The sequence below is a fragment of the Triticum dicoccoides genome, chromosome 3B (genome assembly GCF_002162155.2).
Source record: "Triticum dicoccoides isolate Atlit2015 ecotype Zavitan chromosome 3B, WEW_v2.0, whole genome shotgun sequence".
In the NCBI taxonomy this organism is placed as follows: Eukaryota; Viridiplantae; Streptophyta; class Magnoliopsida; order Poales; family Poaceae; genus Triticum; species Triticum dicoccoides.
Window position 1 is genome coordinate 757,010,421 of NC_041385.1, and position 17,059 is coordinate 757,027,479.

Below are 17,059 nucleotides of genomic sequence, written 5' to 3' on the forward strand. Positions count from 1 at the left end.
ACTTATGTCCGCCCTCTGGATGCAGACGATCTGAGTCATATAACCCAACAACCCGGAGAGTCAGCACGCAAATTCTGGAACAGGTTCCTTACCAAAAAGAACCAAATAGTCGACTGTCCGGACGCGGAAGCCTTAGCAGCTTTTAAACACAACGTCCGAGACGAATGGCTCGCCAGACACCTCGGCCAAGAGAAGCCAAGAACAATGGCCGCGCTAACAAGCCTCATGACGCGCTTTTGCGCAGGAGAAGACAGCTGGCTAGCAAGATGCAGCACCAGCGACCCGAGTACATCCGAGATCAGAGATGGAAACGGAAAATCACGGCGCAGGAAAGATCAGTGCCGGAATAAAGAAAAAAGCCCAAAGGGCACGGCGGTCAACGCCGGATTCAAAAGCTCGCGGCCAAACAATAAAACACTGCCTCTTAAGGACAACAGCGACGAGCTATCAAATTTAAACAAAATCTTAGATCGGATATGTCAAATCCACAGTACCTCCGGAAGGCCTGCAAACCATACCAACCAAAATTGTTGGGTTTTTAAACAGTCCGGCAGACTCAACGCCGGACACAAGGGGCTCGATGCGCCAAGCGAGGACGATGACGAACCCCACCAGCAGAGCACCGGAAGTCAAAAGACTTTCCCACAAGAAGTCAAAACAGTAAACTCGCTTCATGTGATAGTACGGAAAACCAACACGGCACTCGCTAAGACAAGTGTCGCACGGTCCACCCCAGCGGAACACCGAGATTGGATGTCAAAACCAATCACTTTCGACCATCTGGATTAGTCCAGAAGTATCCGGAACGCACGATAGACTGCCCTGATATTGGATCCCATAATAGACGGACTGCAATTCACGCAGGTTTTGATGGACGACGGCAGTAACTCAAACCTGCTATATCCGGACACAATCCGCAAGTTGGGATAGACCCTGCTACAATTCGGCATAGCCGCACTTCCTTCAAAGGAGTGGCGCCAGGCCTTTACGCCAGGTGCACAGGTTCATTATTACTAGAAGTTGTGTTCGGGTCACCTGACAACTTCCGACGAGAAAAGCTAACCTTTCATGTCACCCCATTTAAAAGTAGCTATCAAGCATCACTGGGACGGGAAGCTTTCGTCCGCTTCAATGCAATACCACATTACGCGTCTCTTACGCTTAAAATGCCCAGTCCACGTGACATCATTTCATTAAAGGGTCGCCTGAGACCCCGGACACGGCTAGACGAGTCCGGAACAAATAAGCTAGGGGCTACCTAGCCGCACACCCCTTCACAAGGGTTTGTACATATAAGCCATAATGAGCTAGCATAGGCTCAACTTTATAAATCTATATTTCAATTTTTTATGCACTTTCTCGCACGATTTCTTTTCAAACTAAGTTCCTCTCTTTTTACAGATGAACAGCATGCACACCCGTCCAGGATACGGCACAACGGAGACACAGGCGCAGACGTGCAGTAGGGACCCGTTGCAAGGACTCTTTTCAGACTAAGACCCTATGTAAACCTTTCTTACTGTCTCTTGTTGCTATAATCCCCTGGTTTCTCATTATAACCAGAGTGGAGACTGGCGTTTTGGCATCGGCCGCGCCAGAAGAACTTGCCCGTACCTGGACAGAAGGGGCTTAGGGCATTGTTTTGCCCGCTATTGTAAAGACCGAACACCTTCGGGAGTGTTCGGCGTCTCGAGTTAGGCCTTATATGCATCAGCTCCGAATCATGTCTTTGGTCAAATGTTGGGTTTGCCCGGCTCCTGTGTTTTGCAGCCTTACGTTCCGTATCACCGGCTAACGCGGCACCAGGAGAACTACTGCGATTGTGCCCCAGTTCGGCTGGGCGAGCACCTCAGTAGAGAAAGCCGAAAACTGACTGTCATGATACAGCGAGAGACTGGTCAACCACTCGATCGACCATGGGAATGTTTAGAATTCCTCCGCTTTGACGAAGGGCCGTTTCCCGGTCAGGCACATACGCGCCCCAAATTCGGAGAGCGCGGTGCCCCCAGGGGCTATGTCGTAGCCCCACCCTCGAACTCCATGGCTAAGTGAAATTGATAAAGCATTATAGTCCTGTTGCCTCGTTTGCTACGCTACCACCTCCTTTACAAGACCGAGACGTCGGATTAAGTGTGAAAACGCGCTATTTTTTTTTTGCGAACACCCCCGCACCTTGTGCGTGGGGGCTGAAGCCGATGACTGCCATCTTTCAGGTTATACACACGTATACATGAACGGCCGCATAGGAGATATTCTATTAACGCACAAGTATAAAAGGCGCTTACATCATAAATATTGTTTTACATCATAAAAACATTCATTCGAACGTAACATTTTTTGAGCACTGCGACTCTATTACACGAGCACCACGCAGCACTTCGCCAAAATAGTGCTCGGCGGGTAACCGGTTATCGTCCGAACCCGGGGTCACAACAACAGTGGCATCCATCTCTGTCCAATGTGTCTTCACACGGGCGAGTGCCATCCGCGCACCCTCTATGCAGGCCGACCGCTTCATCGCCTTGATATGCGGCACCGCCCCAAGAAATTGCTGCAATAAGCCAAAGTAACTCTTCGGCTCGGGCCTATCCGGCCAGACATGGGTCACTATATCCGTCATAGCAAGCCCGGACAACCTATTTAGCTCAGCCCACTCGGCCAAATGGTCGGTCAGCGGAAGTGAACACTCCGGACTATGGAATTGAGACCAAAACAGCTCTTCTGTCTTGTGATCCTTCTGGCTTCGAAAATGCACAACGGCATCCGCCGCACTCGCTGCTAAGTCCATATAAGGGTCCTCTGGACCCCACAGTTGGCCCAACTGAGCATACTTTGGATCCGTAAACCTTCGGCGCAGCAGAAAAGGCTTGCCAGCTACAATATCTCTGGCCTGGCGCAGCTCTTCCTTTATAGCCCGCATTGCAGAGCGGGCATCCTTGGCTTCGGCGGTGGCCTTCCCCAGGTCTTCTTGCCCCGCTAGGCGCTCCTTCCCAAGAGCCTCATTGCGGTCGGTAGCATCTTTTAACTTCACGGCCATTTCGGCCATTTCTTCCCTGCTCCGGCAGTGTGCGACCCTTTCGGCCGCTAACTCCTCGGCCGCCCTCGAGGCCGCCACATTACTCCTTCTGGCCTGCTCCTTGGCTTGAGCATGTTCGGTCCGAAGGCTCTCCACAGCAGCGGCACTATCTTCATTTCACACAAATGTTGTAAGGAGCTGGCTTCGGCGCCCTTACCAAGTGACCGCACAGAAACACTTACCTTGCGACTCATCAAGTCACCTGCTGACTAGCGTGATGTCCGCATCCGCAACAGCGAGTTGCCGCTTTAGTTCAGCAACTCCATCAGTCCGGCTGGCCCTCGGACGACCCGCCACCTGCATCGGCACGGCGGAAATTTAAACCTGCGATTTTGATCCTCGGCACGCTGTCAATTTCGACAACCTACCGAGTCTCAGGGGCTACTATCTATAAAGGGCGCATTCTATATGCAAAACTGTTAAAAGGTGTGTCATTTTTACGTACCTCAAACCCCGCCAGCAAACTCCTGACGGCATTATGCAACCCGCCTTCGGCGGACGAAATCCTTTCAATCACCATGCTCATCAATGCGTGGTGATCTTCTGAGATAGACGCCTTCTCAAGCAGATCCTTCAGCCGTACACCAGTTGGCGCCGAACTATCCGGCTTTGCCAAACCAGGGGGCTCCCTCCGTGACGACACTTCAGGCTCGTCCGCCCTATCCGACCCCACCCCGGACGGAGGCGTCTCGCTCTCCATCATCTCCGGACGAAGGTCCCCCGAAGACGAGCTCATTTGCGAAGGACGGAGATCCGAACTACAAGGTAAAAACTGTAGTTATCCTCAGAAGCACAAATAGGGATGTCCCTTATTATAAAACTCCTTTCTTTCTACTTACAGCTCGTTGGAGGGCTGATTCTTTAAGGGAGATTGTGCGGTCGGGGCCTCCCCGGACGCAGGACCCTCTGGCGAAGATTTCTTCCCTCGTTTAGGGGCTTTTGCCCCCGGGTCCTCGGAGGCAGTCCTCTTCTCCCCTTGGAGGGAGGGATTCTCGATCCCCCCTCTTTCAAGAGCCTCCTTAGGTGAGGCAGTAGCTTTCCTGCTTTCCCCTTCGCCTTCCTCTGGAGGCGCAACCTCAAGCATCTGGACCAGCACGGAATCCGGCGCGGTCTCGGGGAGGGGGGCCGGACACCATATCAATTTTGCTTCTGCTATCCACTCCTGTTTAGAAAGAAGTTGGTCATAAGGCGAATCATCGAAAGGCAAACAAACGGTATGTCCGGACTTGGAACTACTTACTTGAGTATCCAGGCGATTGCAGCTTAGGCCAGCATCCTCGGTCAATTCCGGACGCGCCTCTTGCGAGCCGAAGAATAACTTGTACATCTCCAGGGGTGTCATACCCATGAAGTGTTGAAGAATCCGTGGGCCCTCCGGATTGAACCCCCACAGCCGGAGAGGGCGGCGTTTGCAGGGCAGGAGACGCCTAATCAGCATAACCTGCATTACCACCACCATATCAACCTCCCTCATTTGGAGATCTCGAATCCGGCCCTGCAGTAGGGGCACGTCCTTTGACGGCCCCCAATTGAGCCCTTGGTTGGTCCACGACATCAACCATCGTGGAGGTCCTGGGCGGAATAAGGGCGGCAGCTTTTGTCTGCGGCCCCTCGGAACGGTAATATAGAACCACTCTTGCTGCCACGGGCCGAGCTCCTCTTGGAAGGAGCCAGCGGGCCACGGGGCATCGGCCCTCCTACTTATGGCCGCCCCGCCGCACTCCGCTTGACGCCCCCCGATCATCTTCGGCGCCACATTGAAGGTCTTCAGCCACATGCCGAAGTGAGGGGTGACACGGTGGAAGGCTTCGCAGACGACAATAAATGCGGAAATATGGAGGATGGACTCTGGAGCCAAATCGTGGAATTCCAACCCATAGTAAAACATGAGCCCTCTCACAAAAGGATCCATCGGGAAGCCTAAACCCCGACGGAGGTGGGATACAAAAACGACATACTCGCCGGGCTCGGGGGTGGGGATGGCCTGCCCTTCGGCAGGCAACCTGTGCGAAATCTCATAAGCCAGGTACTTGGCCTCCCGCAGCTTTAGCAGGTCCTCCTCCGTGACGGAGGAGGGCATCCACCGGCCCTGGAGGTCAGAACCGGACATCGTTGAAGGTCCGAAGCGCTCGAATCTGGAGCTCTAGGTGCTGGAACTTGGAGCGGGGAGAGGATTCGATGGAGGATTGAAGAAAAGAAACGAGCCTTGGTCCCGTTATAAAGAGGGAGAATACCGAGAGCCGTCTTCGTGACCGTTTGGGACTCGCCTTCGATAGAGGGGGCGTGGCGACGGGCGCGGTTGGGTTACCCACGTCTGTATTGATGAGAATCCCGAATTAAGGGGGAACACGATCTCTGCTTCGACAAGACGTGCCAAGGAAACCGCTTCGCTAAATGCGCTGAGGTGGTAGAGTAAAAAACGATTCAAGTAATGGCTTGGTAGTGGCGTGACGTCATGCCGCAAAAAACGTCAGCAGATTGAACTTGTGTATATATTATTCTCTCTACGGTGGAATGTGGAATTTATTTTGCAGAGCCGGACACTATCCTGGTGTTCACAATCTTCTATCATTCGGAGGAGGAACCCGCCTTGCAATGCCAAGCAATATACGCGCCGGACTTATCGTCATTGAAGCCTGGTTCTGGGGCTACTGAGGGAGTCCCGAATTAGGGGTGTCCGGATAGCCGGACTACCATCATCGGCCGAACTATCATCGGCCGGACTATCATCATCATCGACCGGACTCCAAGACTATGAAGATACAAGATTGAAGACTTCGTCCCGTGTCCGGATGGGACGTTCCTTGGCGTGGAAGGCAAGCTTGGCGATATGGATACGTAGATCTCCTACTATTGTAACCGACTCTATGTAACCCTAGCCCTCTCCGGTGTCTATATAAACCGGATGGCTCTAGTCCGTAGGACACAACAACAACCATTACAATCATACCATAGGCTAGCTTCTAGGGTTTAGCCTCCTTGATCTCGTGGTAGATCCACTCTTGTAAACATCCACAATATCAATATCAATCAAGCAGGACGTAGGGTTTGACCTCCATCAAGAGGGCCCGAACCTGGGTAAAACATCGTGTCCCCTGTTTCCTGTTACCATCCGCCTAGACGCACAGTTCGGGACCCCCTACCCGAGATCCGCCGGTTTTGACACCGACACACGCCTGCTCGATCGTGCACACACACACTATCGCCTCATTTTAAGTTGATACCTATCGCACACACACTCCTTGTGTTTTTGTCACACATGCACTCCGTCCTCCTCCACTCTCCCTCTCTCTCACACACACATGGGCTTTTTGCAACAACTAGCAAGATGCCCATGTGTTGCACGGAACATCAAGATGCATTTGTATGAGTAGTTTATCTTGTGGGGGCAAAGGATGAACGAGGGAAGGCCTTATTTGCAAATGTGGAGAGGGGTGTGGGTATCTTTTTGCAAAATTGCCATAGTTTCCTTCCTACCCGTCAGATATAGATCGGATGGCCTATATTGCAGGATGGCAGGCACACGATCATCACCGACAATGCTTTTTATAAGAGTAGGGATAAAAAATAGAGTTGGTGTTGATGGTGGGCCTACCATCCTGCAATCTAGGTCGTCCAATTTATATCTGACGGATAGGAAGGAAACTATGGCAATTCACCCGCACTCTTCACCACATTTGCAGATAAGGCCTTCCCTTATTCATCCTTTTCTCCCACAAGATCTTGATGTTCCGTGCAACGCACGGGCATCTTGCTAGTAAGAGTAGATATTAGACATATACCACTTCTCGAATCTTGAAACCAACAACATTCCTCCCTTATCTCATCAAAACCGCCAAAGGAATATATTTTGAGTGAAACATAACATATTTTTAGTGATATACGTATTTCAAAACTAGACTTTTTTTCTATCAAATCGGTGAATATGTATTAATCTACTTTGATCGTGTGGCAACGCATTGGCACATTGCTAGTAGTTATTATAATTTGTTGGACACCAGACAAACGGTGGAGTACATATAGGAAGAGAAGAGGCGCACACACGCAGTCGGCCTCTTACTGTCTCGCACACATGAGTGTTACGTAAAGGCGAAGTTAACAAATAAACCCTAAAACCCTAGGTGCACAATTGCTACATTCACGGGTACCGGGTACGTGGTGGGGCACCTTTGTAGGAATAGTCAGCTCACGTGATAATTTGATCCGTAGGAGTTGATGGTCGGGACCACAGGTGAACGACTTGGAGCGCGGTGGCTCGCCAGTTGCCACAGATCGAGTAGCCACGTTTATATCATTTTTTAGCAGGGTTAAGAGTTCCGATTTTCAATGGCGTGTTATAAGTAGTAACTAGTTTTTAGAACGATTGGTATGGAGCGAAAATGGAATTCATAGTACTACGTACCTCCTTGGCGTATGGTTGTATGGGTTTATGTTGCGAGATGTTGAACCTGGTAGTTCTAGGGCAAATACTATGGTTTAGATTTAGATGCTGGTTTTCAGTAATGAAAATCGGAAGGGAAAACTCTTCTTTGATTAAAAAAACTACTACCTCCATTCTGGTTTACTAGTCCCCATCGTACTTTGGGTCAAAGTTTGTCCATGAATTTTACTTGTAAAATGTGAATGGAAAACGAGATTTTGTTATACCCAAACAAAAAGGACTGGAGGGTGTGATTGCTCTGACACGGACGCGACCTCTCATAGCGCAGACATTGAACTAGCGCGCCGGCCAAGAGGGCTGCACTCGCTGCAGTCCCGGCTGAGCACGCCTCCTTGCCGCGTGCAACCAGCTTAAGACTGCCCCGCCTGCCTTCATTGAATCTGCGCGTGTGCCGTCAACACGTCCTTCCGTGAGTCGGCAAGCATTTTAGAACACAAAAAATGACTAAAATATAATTAATTTACGCATGGTATTGACTTGTTGTGCTCGCACTTGTAGCAGGAACTAGTAGAGGTTTTTCTTTATTTTCTTACTTTTTTTTGGCTTTGAAGTGAATCATGGTTGTGGACATTATGTATGAATGTGCAGATATCTATGAACATGAGTTTGATGTGGAAGTTGAACTTGGAATGTCGGGTTTGCGCGTGAACTATACCATGTCGAATGCTTCGTCTGTTATTGTTTGGAAAGTAATTGCTGTTATTACATGACCCAAAAAAAACATTTTGTGCCACATCAGTAGATGCACGGACATCACAACAGGCATGTTGACTGGATAAACATTTGAACCTAGCTATTATGAAGGAAATTTTGTATTGACAATAGTTTTAGATAGCAGGAGACGCCTAGCCTGCTCTGCCTCTGCTAGCTTATTTCTGGCTTCTTCCATCTCTTCTTTGGCTTGGGTGAAGAGAGCATCTGATTGCTCTTTTCGCTTCTTCAGGAACTCAGCTACATTCTCAAGGGCTGCTGCACGCTTTCTTTCAGCCTTTACTAATTCCCCGAGGACACGAACAGCTGACGACTCCACCTGGCTTGTGTGTAATCCAGCATCATCTGGGAATTTGCACCTTGTGTCTAATCCAGCATCATTAGGGAACTGGCACCTTGTGTGTAATCCAGCCTCATTTTGGAAACATGATCTCGAGGTTGACCATACTTCCCTCCTCGCAGGAACTGCATCCTGACATGAAGTTACTTCTTTTTTAGATCAATACTCAGAGCAACCTAGATCCATTTAGTAGAAGCCAGATAAACAGAACTCGAAGAAGTGAATTCAAAAGGAAAAAAATATATAAAAATAGACTACAAGGTGAGAACACACACTTCCTACATCAAGCTAAAAATGAAAGCATTAGAACAATTAAGACTCTTCTTATTACACATCGAAGAACACCATGCTTAAGAGAAACATAAACTATAACATATACACATCGAAGAACACGAGGCTAAACGAAAGTAATTGAAAGGGTGTTACTTATCAAAGCTCGTTTTACAGGTTCGGTGTTGCTCCTCTTTAACTTGTCACGCTCCTTTAAGATGTCCCGAATATCCCGTGTTTGGTCTTCATTGCTCCTCTGCATGTTCGCACTCGTGGTTTTAGAATCTCAACATGACAAGAAAAATATACTACTAGTAATACTCGCGCATCTTGTGGGCAACATTAAAGCACTCGTCTGCCATGTTAGAGCATCTCCAATAGAATCGCAATGCGCGGTGCTTTAAAAAAGTGTTTACAGTGCTGAGATCGAGAAGTAGAGACTAGAGAGTAGAGGATAGTTCTCAGCATAGATCGATAGAAAAAAGATAATTCAACTACTCCTCATCGTCCGACTCCTCCTCGGTGATGTCCTCCTCCGATGTCTGACTGTATGCGTGAAGATACCGACCGTTGTCGGATTCCCAGGGCGACGCTGCTCCTAGCCTCATGTTGAATTGAGAGTCCTCTTTTCGCCTACGCTTGTCCTCGTGATAGGCGGCTCGCACCGCCCTCCTCTTATCCCTCTCCGCCCTCCTTTGCGCGTAGAACTCGCGCTCGTTGATGATGTCCTGCGGGAAGTGTTGGTGCCACAACGCCATGGCTTCGTCGTCCATCTCGGCGATGCCGAGACGGTGCTCCCGCCTCCGGTTGTCGCGATGATCCTCGTCGGTGCTAAGCCGCGGCAGAGGCGCGAGCTGCTGCGCCCGCTCCCGCGCCGACACGTTGGGGAAGTTCAATGTTCTATGAGGCCACCGGAGGCGCCACGCCACTGCGTCGTACGCGCGGGCGGCCTCGTTGGCGGTGTCAAAATTGCCGAGGCCGAGGCGCATCCCGCGGAACCAAATCTCGGCGGAGAAGCTGCCAGAGGGGCGCGCGTGGATGCCGCTGTATCCCCAAGTTTCCCGGCGACGCGGCGGCATGGTGGCGCGGCGGCGGCGAGGCGAAAAAGAGTGGGGAGAGAGCGGTGGCGAGGCACGGAGCGGGGAGAGAGCGGTGGCAAGGCACACAGCGGTGGGAGGGCGTTGGATTTTATAAAGCGCGTCGGACGCCGCGCGCCAAAACTAGCGCACGCCCGGCCGCTTTTTCCCGCGTGCGCGCGATCCTTTCCTGATCTCTCTGCTATCTCTACTCTCTTCTCTATTGTTATATTTATTTCATAATTAATATTTAATATTTATCTCTACTTCTCTACTGTCTACTTTTTTGCTCTATACTTTTTTTCCTGCAATATAGGCCGTCCGATTTATATCTGACAGATAGGAAGGAAACAAATGTGAATTTTGCAAAAAGATACCCATACCCCTCTCCAGATTTGCAAATAAGGCCTTCCCTCGTTCATCCTTTTCTCCCACAAGATAAACTACTCATACAAATGCATCTTGATGCGTGCAATGCATGTGCATATTGCTAGTTCTAAAAACCTTTCCATCATTTGCCACACTACTGGTTGCACATGAAAAACCTACCCAAGCACAGCGTGATACAGGAGCGACACACAGTTACTAGCTGATATTCTGTTGGACAATGGAGGCTATAACCAATTACTTTTACAGGAACATAGCACCCAGGAAATTAGAAGGGTTGGTATGAACAAAATTGGAACTACACATGTACTGCTAAGTGATTCAATAGACACATTACCAATCGAGGAGGAGAACGATGGTCGCAGCGGCCTCTGTGAGTCATGGTCGGCAATGGGAGTCAGTTCATTGTCCACGACGGTGGTACTTCTGCACTTGGCATCGGCTTCCAGGAAGCAGATCCGAGACCGTGGAAGACGATGCCGGGTAAGAGGCTCCGTGTACGACGACGACGGTGGACCGGCTCCAGTGCGGCGTACGAGGTCCTCGATGAGGCAGATGCGCTGCTGTGGACGAGTGTGCCGATGTAAATGGGGAGGAGCACGAAGGCCGCGGTGCCGTGGAGAAGTCTATTTTGCGGTGAGGATAGAAAATGGGGAGTATTTAGGTGTACTACTCTGGGTGCCGGGGTGGGGTTGGCTGGGTAGGGTGAACCTGAAGTTACGAAAACAGCCCCCTACCAAGTGTCATCCGTAGGCCTGTTTCCGAAGGCTATGATGGTAACTTCCCACTGCTCGATTCAGGGTCGCGGGAGATTTTCCCGCCGACCTCAAAATTTTGTGACACTGGACTCCCCATGTGGCGTGTTGAGTGATTCGGATAAGCAACTAGCGAGTAGTAGTTGTAAACTCTGCATATTAGGTTTGATCGAAGTCAAACTTCCTAAAGTTTGACCAAGTTTATAGAAAAATCTAAACATTTACCATAACAAATATGTATGATGTGAAAGTACATTCAATAATGAATCTAATGGTATTTATTTGTTATAGTATATGTTAATATTTTTTGTTATAAGCTTTTTGAGAGTTTACAAAACTTGACTTTAACCAATGCTAATACGCAGACTTAAATAAAAACAGAGGGAGTACACATTTGTTTTCTTAGTTTGTAGTGAACTAATCATTTGTTGAAATTGTGAAATAAATATATTAGGCTCTTGACTATGAATGTAATGGTCTATACAATTCAATAATTACAATCATCGTCGAATCCCAAGATGTATACAAGGTCTATAGTACTTCACAACATGCTCAAACTCACATAATCCCAGTCAAATGAGAATCTAAATGCATTTCATAGTTATTACTTTGTAGGATGCAACAAAAACAACCATAACTCTACATCAGCCATTATAGAAGCAACATTTTGACATATCCCAATGTGTGAACGAAAGGTGCAGAGAGAGCTTTTCAAGATGGAGCGGATAGGGCGGGAAAGATTGTATGTATGTGGATGAGAGAGTAGGAGACAAACCTAACGAGACACATAGAGAGAGATAGATAGAGAGAGAAAGAGAGAGGAAGAAGTTAGGTCTGTGAGAAAGATGGAGACATGTAATATACGTGAGATGCGTGTGCATCCGGATTCTGTATACGTGGAAGGAGAAGAGACAACATGTTTGATGAGAGAGATGGGAAAACATGGACAAGAGGGGAAGGATCTCGTGGGTTGAGGGATTGACAATTTTGTGCGGGGGAGAGAGGGATTGGTAATTTTGTGCAAGAGAGAGAGAGGGTGGGGGGGGGGAGGAGTCAGCCAGCCGTCGTCACATCACCCTGCTTCCAAATGACCCTGCATTCTCTAGCGCGGTGTGCTCGCCGTCTACGATCTGCTCAATGCCCTCTTTGAAGATTGAGTTGTTGTGCATGTTTGGGTGCAAAGAAGCACAAGCGAGAGTGGTCGCCGTATAACCTTGGATGGGGATGAATTGTGTGCTCGGGGGAGCGTGTGTGTGTGTTGTGTTGCGTGTGTGTGTGTCTCTCTCTCTCTATGTGTGTGTGTCAGATATTGAGAGAAAACAAACCTAAGGAGAGAAATGGGTATTCACGAAGAGATTGTGCGGGCCTTGAGGTGGGCAGGTGAGGGTGTCAAAATGTGCGCGTTGATGCATGTGTTGCATGCGATCGTGCAAGGGACGGATGAATCAAGAGAGATGGTTGTTGTGTTACGGATGCTCCTCTCTCTGTATCTCTCTCTCTCTCTCTCTCTCTCACACACACACACAAGTAAACTAGAAGACCGTTCTCTCATGTATACACAATGTATCGACATCTGTCTATGTCTCACTCATGCATGATCATTTGCACATTCACACCTCTCTATGTCTGTATCACACGCACACCGTCTCCACATTGCCCTTCCGCCACAACACACATATGGACACATACACACGTTCTCTCTCAGTCACACACACAAAATCAGTATTATAAAAAACTAGGGCGCACCTAAAACGTCCAAATCCAAATAAACACGAACTGGAGCTAAATTCAAATATATGGAAATATTGCGACGTCAAGAACTTTCCCAGGAAAAAAAGTTGAGTAATATTCTAGGATTGTTTTCACACACACAAAAAGGTTCGGTGGATGTCCTTCGAGCGCGACACGGTGACGCACCGTTCGATCGACCGCGCGGCCGCGATTCACGCGCTTGCACAGGATTCCGTATCGTGGCTGTGGTACTAACTAATAAAAGGAGCGATGCCTAAGTCTAATGTTTACGTGTACTAGTACGTTTTTCTTTTAAGTTTGACCAACCTTATATAAAACTAAAGTAAGCTCCCACACGCGCACTCATCAATATGCTGCCGCCGCTGTTGCGCATGCCTGCGCTCGCCTGCTCCTGCCAACAATTTCTCGCCCATCACCGCCGTGTCGCCGCCATCCCTGTGCCATGAAGCCGAAGGCTCGCCCGCTCACGTCATCTGCAGTCCCTCCTCGCGATGCCGCCGCGCCATCAAGTACGCGAGAAGCTAGTGGAGCCACGTCTATGCATGCAGCGTACAAAGAGGAGGACGAGCGTGTGCTCTAGCACGCCAGCGAGGAGGAACTAGCGTGTCATTGTCGTCTCCGCCCGTGCGGAGGAGGCGCGCATGGTGGCTGTCGCGGCGGAAGCCGGTCGCGCGCGCGTCGAGCCCGCAAACCAGGTGCGGACGCGAAATCTACCTTCGAGACCTTGAATGCCACGTGGATCCTGCAATCTGAAGGAGCAATTTGGGTCAGTCAACTCTTGTGAGCCATTTGATGCAACATGGATGGCTAGAAGGGCTTCTTCTACCTCTTATGCCATCTTCTTCCTTCGCTCCGTCGAACTTCTTTCACAAATCGACTGACCCAAATTATACTACTAGTACGAACGCATTAAGTACAGTAGGAACACGAAGATACGAGCAGTAGTACCAACTGCAAGAAGAACAGTAGTAAGACATAGTACTAGTACTGATGTACGTACTAAAGAGTTCAAATAACGAGAAAGAACATAAACATAGTTCTGCTGGGCCCTCAGCACAACACACCCTTGAAAATAAACTAAGCAACTAGTCCGCTTGACACTGCGGTAGAACCAGCATGAGCGACGGCACTGCCACCTACTCGGAGTCCGAGTCCATGTCCTCGACTTCGTCCTCGTCCCTCTTCCTCTTCCTCTTCGCTGACGCTTCTTTGCTTGAACCGGACACTGGGCTCTGCTTCTTCATCCAACCCTTGTAGATATTTAAACAAAGGTAGCCATCCATTGCTGCGTACATGATGTGATCTTCATCTAATGTCTTCGGCTCCCATGCATGATGAAACTCGTGATGAGGTTTCTTCAGTTTAGCGTACGAAGGATCAATCATGGCTACTGCCAGGGTCAGCATTGAAGGTTGAGAGGAGGACACCAGGCTTGCCTTCTGGAGATCGAAGGGATGGCCTACAATGATACCTATCCGACGTAGGACATCCCTGTCGTTCTTAAAGCCTACAGTAACGAATTTCACTCTGTTGTCCTTGAGGAAGTTCTTAAAATCCTGGCACTCAACGTCGGCATGGCATATGTGGTAGACCAAGAAAACATTATGTACGCAAACCTGGATCACGACGGGCTTCTTCCTCTCTTCGTCCTTTAGATCCTTCTCTCGTCCCAGGACTGTGGTGTACTCAACATCTAGCCCAGCGACCCACTCATCCGTTGAACTGTTGAACATGCATAGGAAACGAGAAAGGCATGCTTTCACCATCGCGGATCCACGTGTGTAGACAACGATGAACTCATCGCCGATGATGGCTCTAACCTGGTACTCAATGGTGACCATGGAGATTTGGGAGGCCATGGATTTTGGAGGAGGGTTAGGAGAAAAGTTGAACTGTTGTACCCCGCAAAAAAAATTGGGAGCAAACTAATGTGAAAGGACGGGACGACTGGGAGCGAACTATCGTAAGGTAGAAGACGGGGACGAGTAGGGCATGCGAACGGCGTGGGGTTGCTGGCTTGCCCGGTGGATAAACGGCTGCAAGCCCCCAAAGAGTTCTCGAGAACTATGCGGGACCCACTAGATGTCATGTCTACCAGACCCATATCGTAGGCCTAACGGTATTGCTTCTGCCTGTTCGCACGCCATGCCGGCGCGTGGATGTAACTTCACTTAATTCCATCAACCATCGCGCCTCCCACGACCTTCGCCCCCTTTGAGACTTTGACCGGCTATAAATGAGCAATTTTTTTGCCTACTCCGCATGCATGATTCACCACACAGGGCAGTACGTTATTTACAAGAATACCATCTAATCTATTGTCAAAGCTATACTTAGCGATTAAGTGTGCCACATTGGCCGAATGGCTAATATTTGACAATTGAAGATTGTTGATCAACTTCGAGATGCTCAACGCTTTCATCTTCAGGTCACGCATAGCAGACCTATCATAGTCCCCCGATGCAAGAGACACTACCACAAAAGAGCAATCAGTCTCTAAAATTACAGGACTATGAAGAGAAATACCTATGTAGAGACCGACAATGCAAGCCCTAAGCTCCGCTTCCTCCATGCTTTGACAGGCATCAGTGAAATCCCATGACCAAATTTATACTAAAAATATCAATATCTACAATACTGATTATAATGAGTATAAGAACTACGTTTTATAATGAGTATATAAATGTTGATTTGACATTGTGAATGTTGATAGTACACTTTTCTATAAGTCTGGTGAAAGTAGAGGTACATTGACTTCAGACAAAACTTAAATGCACAATGCAGACTAGTTCCTCCGTCCAGGTGCGTGCCATGTCCTATCTTGTCATCACAACAAGGTTAGCTATTAGAGTACCACTACCTCCTTTCTAGTTTAAAGGGCTCGATTCAAAATTTTCACCTACTCTTAGCAAGATGGTAGAGGCGGTGGAATAGTTTTTGAAGTCTGCAAAAGTACTCAACTAATGATGTCATTCTTCACAAAAAAATGTGTTTACCAATGCATGCATGAACACTAGTTACTCTAACCCCCTCTCTTCTTTAATTCTTTGCCACATCAGCATGTTTGCTATTCCCGTGTGCATGATACCAGCTAAGATACCACCATTATGGCCAGCCTTAATCATCGCCATGCAATAATTTAGTGCACCTTGAAATATGAACTTGTGTGGGGCGTGTATGTTTTTAATGACTTGAGACTATACCTAGCCCGGCATGCAAGATGACTTATTATGCACCGTTCCCCATACTTGCAGGAAGCCCGTTCGTCTCCAAATCTTTTCCTCTCCATGTGTGGAAACAATATGCCTGCCAAACTCTCCTTCTCCCTCCGGCGGTCCCATCACTCCACCCCGTGTGAAAAAATCTGCATGCATGACTCTACTCCCCCCACGCTCGTCCCATCCGTTGTGACCAGCAATATTTCCACCCCTTCCCTCCGCGTAATTTACTCCAACAAATATGCCCACGTAGCTCTTAATTAACTGCAGGCGCATTGGTTCACTGACATATGGGCCCAATAAGGATCTGGCCCATATGTCAGTGACGCAACTGGACCTGCAGTTAAGTTAGTGCAGCTCAGTCCATATCTTACGTAGGTGTGCCATTGCTTGCTATAAATACTGCGCCTCCCACGACATCGCTATCTCCTCCCCCTCACGTTCACGTTCATCGCTATCTCCTCCCCCTCCCTCTCACGTCGACCACCACGGCGTCGCCCCTCCCAAGCCCTAGGAGCCCCTCGCTGCACCGCGCGGACGGTCACCCGTCGCCGTTCCGTTCCTCGCCGCCACTAGTTGAGGAGGACGCGTCGGTATTCTGCTCCTCGCCGCTACGCGACGCGTCACTGTTCCGTTCCTCGCCGCCACTAGTTGAGGAGGACGCGTCGGCGTTCCGCTCCTCGCCGCGACGCGACGCGTCGCCATTCCGTTCCTCGCCGCCACTAGTCGAGGAGGACGCGTCGGTGTTCCGCTCCTCGCGCGACGCATCGAGGTGGACGCGTCGGCGTTCCCAATATCGACAGCACGCGCATTGGAGGGCGCATCGGCTCCCTACTATGAGGAGAACGCCGCGCCGCCCGCCGAGCCCCCCCAGCTTTGAGGAGATTTGGAAAGAAATGGATGTCGCCTTGTGGGAGGCTTTGCCTCCAGCAGAGCGCGCCAAAATAGAGGCGAAGAAGAAGGCCGAGGAAGAGAAGCACACCGCGGAACAAGCTACCTAGGAGGCCTATGTCGCATCCGAGAGAGTCAGGCA